The following is a 6,000-nucleotide window of genomic DNA, read 5'->3' on the forward strand; positions in this document are numbered from 1 at the left end:
ATCCATTATCAAAAATAATGGGGAGGCCTCCCCAGTGGTGCAGCGGTTGAGCGCTGGGTTACAAAGCTGCCCGCAGCCTCTGCAGCGCTGGTTCGATCCCCGGCCACAGGGTGAGGGTCCCACATGGTGAGCAGACCTCTCCTGCCGCCCGCTGGTCCCCTCAGCAGAGTACTTCATCAGTCTGCCTGCTCTGCTCTCCCCTCTGACTCTGGTGAATTCGCTCACCTTCCCGCACTTCTGACTGTACCCAGTGCTTATATAAATAAATAAATAAATAAATCTTTGAAAAAAAATAAATAATGGGGTAGTCACATCGTCGTCCAGAAAATAACTGTGCATATGACTATGTTCCTTTGTCTTATCCACAAGGCGTGCTGAGAAGGTTGGCTGAAATCCACTTCCACAGCAGCCTGTTAGGAAGTGAGACATGTCCAATGTGACTTAGACTTAGTGAGCCTATGTTGGGTGGTCAGGACCAGTCAGTGCTCACAGATGATCCCAAAGTTCACCATCACAATCTTAATTTTTGGAAAAATTGCCCAACTCCAAGCTTCCATCTTCTCCTCCCCAGTTGCTCAGAATCAAAAACATATTTAGCAAGCTCTGTATTCTCTCAGTACTCGAGTCTCCAGCCAAGAGGTCATGGTGTCTGTTGAAGTGTTTCTTGTAATCATTTCTTCCCTCGTGGACTTCCATTTCCTCTTACTGATGTTCACGCTACCCTTTATATTTCAAGAATTCTTTTTGTCAAACTATAGAAGTAAAACGGGAAGTTTTCTATAACATAGTGGTTAAAATGTACATGCTCTGCAAGCAAACTGTTTAGATTCAAATTCTTATTCTACTGCTTACTGACTGTGTCTCAGTTTCTCCATCTGTAACATGGTAGTAATAAAAGTACCTATTTCATAGGGTTGTTGAATAATTGAACAATTGTAGCTGGAATACCTGATTTGGGACAGACAGGCAGAAAAGAACAAGTTACCATCTCTGAGTTAAGAAAGTTTATTTTCTGTCTTCCCCTAGGCAGTGCACAATGTTTGCCCCCAGGTGGCGCTAAAATAACAATGTGCTAGCTGTCAAATCAGCTGTAAAAAGGGGCCAGACGTTTTAAAAAATGTCTGTGAGGAAACAGACTAGATGATTAGGAACATGTCAAGTAATTAAGCCCTCTGCATTTTTTTTTTAAACTTTTATGGTTTTTTATCTTTTTTTTTTTAAGATTTATTTATTTATACAAGCACTGGGTACAGTCAGAAGCGCGGGAGGGTGAGAGAATTCACCAGAGCCAGAGCGGGGAGCAGAGCAGGCAGGAGGACCAAAGTACACTGCTGAGGGGAGCAGCGGGCGGCAGGAGAGGTCTGTGCGCCATGCGGGACCCTCCTCTGGTGGCCGGGGCGCAGCCGGGGATCGAACCGGTGCCGCAGAGGCTGCGGGCAGCCTCGCAACCCAGCGCTCAACCGCTGCGCCACCAGGGAGGCCCCCCTCTGCATCTTCTAACAGTTAGGCAACCTAACCTGGGAGAGCCTGAAGTGAGAGAGACAAGGTTTTCCGCAAAGCATTTGTTTATTCATCTCCCCATAACCTTTGGAGCAAAATCCAAAAATAGTTGGATTCATAACTCAATAATTATGGTTGAACATGCTACTGATTAATGGATCAATGTCAACCTGGAAGGTGGGTAGTTTCTACTTGCACAAAAAGAGCTCTGTTCTCTTAATTTGGGCAATACTATTATTGGTGGTGAGCCCCTAGGAAGAGAGTTAAAGATGCCAGGTGCTGGCCTGCTGTCTGTGTGAGTCACAGAGTTTCACAAATTTTATGGACCTGTGGGTCCAAAATGCCAGGAGAGAGGCAGGACCCATTGAAGCTGCCCAGACAGGCTTTGGACTCTTGCACAATGCTTCAGGTGAGCAAACCTGGAGGGATGGGTTGGGGTGCACCAGCTTCATCTCAGCACTTGTGAGTGCTTTCCACAAGAAAGCACTTTCATGATCAAAGCAGCACCTGAAAATGTCTACCATTGGGCAAATCAGTAACTTCAAGATTTATAATGTTGCTTAAACCTCCAGTTCCCCCAAATATAAGGTTCTAAATAGATAGGGTAAATTTAACGACCCTCTTTGTTTTCCTCATTGGGTACATAACATCAGATAGATATATTGATGGATCCCTACCCACATTTTCCTTGCTCTGCAAAAACATTTGAAATAACTTCCTTATATAATCCTCACTGTGGAGCTCAGAATGCAGGCAGTTCCCCAGAGCTATCTAGCAAACCTGTTGCGCCCGCTGCTCCCCTCAGCAGTGTCTTTGGTCAGTCTGCTTGTTCTGCTCCCCGCTGTCTCTGGTGAATTCTCTCACCCGTGCCTCAGAACTGTACCCCAGTTCTTGTATAAATAAATCTTTAAAAGAAAAAAAAGAAGAAAGAAACTATAGGTTCAAATTGTAAGTGTTAACTTGCCTCCACACTTTGTGGTTTGGTAAAGGAAATTTGACACCGGTGGGAACAAGGACTCTTCTCTAATTCTGCTCAGCAGCTGCTACAAAAGATAAGCTAGGGTCTTACCAGGAGCAGGGTGAGCAGCTTGCTGTGATGTCCTAATTATTATCGCCATGGAACGAATTACCCCAACACTTAGTGACGTCAGACAACAACGTGTTTTTCTTGCAAATCTAGTATGGACCAGGCTTGAGGTAGACAGCTCCTTTTCTCCACGTGGTGTCTGCTGGGACATTTCAAAGGCCGGGGACTGGTAACACTTGAAGACCTCTACTTAGGTGTCTGCAGTTGTTCCTGGGAGGATTCAGGCAGCTGGAGGCTGCAACGGTGGGGCTCCGTGAGACTTTGTCCCTATGGGTCTCCAAGCACAGGGACTTCAGCCTGGACTTCTTTTTTGATGACTCAGGGCTCCCAAGACAAAGTGAGAACAAAGTAAAAGCCCGATTTATTTTTTGGACTTGGCTTCATCAGTCATGCAGCATCCTTTCCAAAATGTTCTATTATTCATAGAGGCAGTGAGAAAGGCTCACCCACATTCCAGGGGGAGGAATCAGACCCAACTTTTTGATGAAAGAATCTTTCAGATTTTGAAAGAGTGTGGTTATCTGCCAATATTGCTGTGAGCATTTTTTAAAACTACAACTTGCTCCAACTGATCCCAGGAGGTGACCATAGGGGCAGCAGCTGTGACGAGGGACAATGTCAGAGCACAATGCAGGGGGCCCATAGTACTCGCGGAGCATGGAGGAGGGCAGGGGAGCGCAAGATGAATGGAGTGGGCACCAGCCCTGTCCCTGATTTCAGCAAGGAAGGGAGGAAACCTGGGGGTGGAGTTTGGAGATGGGACCTGCTTCAGAGGTCAAGCCCCCGTGGGCTGGCCGCCTTTCTGCTAGGGGGCCTGGGTAATGTGAATTACAATTCAGTGACCTTCAGCGAGAACATAGGGGGCGCCAGTCAACGCTGTGGACAAACAAGCCTGAGAGAGATGTCAGGTCATAGAGCTGGTTCCTCACCACAGCTGTCAAGTTTCTCAGAACCGAATTCCAGAAAACAAGGGTGTAGTGGGCAGGAAGACATGGAGCAGGATCTCTATTATCTGAGCAGATGGGGTAAAAGAGGAGTCCGTCTGGAGCCCTCAGTGGTTTTTCAGGCTTTTATTGGGATTTATCAGGTACACGGCTGGCAAGGGATGCCAGGGGCCTGCCAGTCTCCCAGCCCCCAGCAAGTCTTCACTCTTTCTGGGCTCTCCGGCGTTCTCTGTTGGTTTTTGCTTCTCTTTCGCTCTCGTTCTCTCTGCTTCTCTGCTCTTCTCGTGGTTTTGCTGTTGTCCCGGTGACGCGGCCCTTATAAACTCTGTCTCTCAGCCCAGGTGTACCCACTTATGCATGCCCACACCCCACTCCAGGTGCCCGCCATCAGACATGCATTCAGGACCACAGGGATCCACATCAATCCTAATGGCGGAAGGGCAGAAAAGCCTGATACTTTTTATTTACCCTGCAAAGGGCAACTGATTACTTTTTAAAACTGAATAGCTCAAGAAATATCTCTCAAAGTCAATTGTATCTTCTATACTTTGCAGGTCTCAACATGGTATGATTACTGAATTTACTAGCTGCCAGTCACTATGCTAGGGGCTGAGGATTCATAAGGTGCTAGAACATAATTCAAGCATTGGGGAGCTCACATTCTAGTGCTGAGGTTTCCAACACAGACCCCCCCCACCCCCACCAAATAACTCCTGCTCAGTGTAGAAACCTTGAGAAATACACGCATGTGCTGTATAAAAGCCAGTTAAGATTTTAAACATGAAGCACATCCACACCCAGATTTCCCATATCACAAAACTACAGCTAGGGCCTCCCCGGTGGCGCAGCGGTTGAGTGCTGGGTTGCGAAGCTGCCCGCGGCCTCTGCGGTGCCGGTTCGATCCCCGGCTGCTCCCCGGCCACCAGAGGAGGGTCCCACATGGCGCCCAGACCTCTCCTGCCGCCCGCTGCTCCCCTCAGCAGTGTACCTCGGTCCTCCTGCCTGCTCTGCTCCCTGCTCTGGCTCTGGTGAATTCTCTGACCCTCCCGCGCTTCTGACTGTACACAGTGCATGTATAAACAAAAAACAAAACAGAAACAAACAAATAAATAAATAAATAATACATGCCTCTTTAAAAAAAAAAAAAACTACAGCTAAAAGCAATTAGCCAGTACCATAAGACTAACAAAGCCTTAATCACTGGCCGTTATGAAACTATTGATATAATTATGAGAAGCTGAGTTAGTTTGCCACAGAAGAACACCTGCAATTAAATGTTGACAGGAAAACAATTCATCCAAGAAAAAGGGAACGTGGCACATTCTGTGTTGCCTGCCTCACCCATTACAGGATGTTTGTGCTGTGAACCCCCAACGCTCCGTCTGTTGCATAGGCAAGTGGTTAAAGCCGGGTCCCCTCCTTTTGTGGTGGTTGCCTTTACAAAGCACATTTTTACGACTTGCAGGCAGAATATGAAGATTTCAATGCACTTAGATGCTTCAATTTTAGAAAGTAGAAGCAATCTTTAACCCCAAATTGGGATCTTTGAGAATTAAGTTTGCTAACAAACTCGTAAGACGAGTTTATAAAAATAGACTTTTCCACAGATGTGATATTTGAATATTCTGACCCTGAAACCTGAGCACTCAGAACACCGCTTACCTGAGCATGTGAGTGTCACAGAGAATTTCATTGAGGAAGGGGATGCAAAGTCAAAGTACGAAAATATCATGAGAGGAGTTTAATTTTTTTGGTGGCCTTTGAAGCACAAACCATCGGGTGTATCTGAAGTTTCAAACCCTGACACTCCTTTCAAGCTCCTTTGCTCCTCGTGCTGCCAGCTGGGACAACTGGGCCTACTTTCAAGAGGACCTGGTTGTGCGGAAAAGTAACCACAGGCAATTAGCAATAGGCATGTTGACCCTGGAATATTGTGATAGCATGTGAATCCCAGGATGATCATGGCAATTGAGACTATTTGGCCAAAATCTTGGCAACTTCTGGGTCCCTTTACTGAACAGGTATTATCTTCTATCTAACTCTTGCTGTGGAGAATGGGAGCCCTGTCTGATATAAAAACCAGGTTCAGAAAGGAGACACACCCTGGCTGGTAATGCATGCAGTGTCGCCACAGAAAACAGTCTGTGAAACTGCAGTGTTTTCATCAGTGTGCTCAGGCATGACCGTGCTCGGCTCCAGGTCTACAGTTCTGAGTGCAAGTGCTGGCACTGCAGGGAGACTGAGTTCAAATCCCTGATCTTCCAGTTAGCAGCTCTGTGGCCTCAGGCAAGGATCTTAACCTCTCTGAATCTCAGGCTACTCACCGACCTCATATTCTGAAGGTTAAACAGTACCTTGTACTTAAAGCACCTAGCACAGATCTGGTGTGCACCATTCACTCGTTAAATATTAGTTATTATAGACTGAATATTTTTGTGTACCCCCCAAATTCAGAGATTGAAGCCCATC

The sequence above is a fragment of the Talpa occidentalis genome, unplaced genomic scaffold, assembly GCF_014898055.3.
Source record: "Talpa occidentalis isolate TD23 unplaced genomic scaffold, MPIMG_talOcc4v2.1 talOcc4.4, whole genome shotgun sequence".
Taxonomy (NCBI): Eukaryota; Metazoa; Chordata; class Mammalia; order Eulipotyphla; family Talpidae; genus Talpa; species Talpa occidentalis.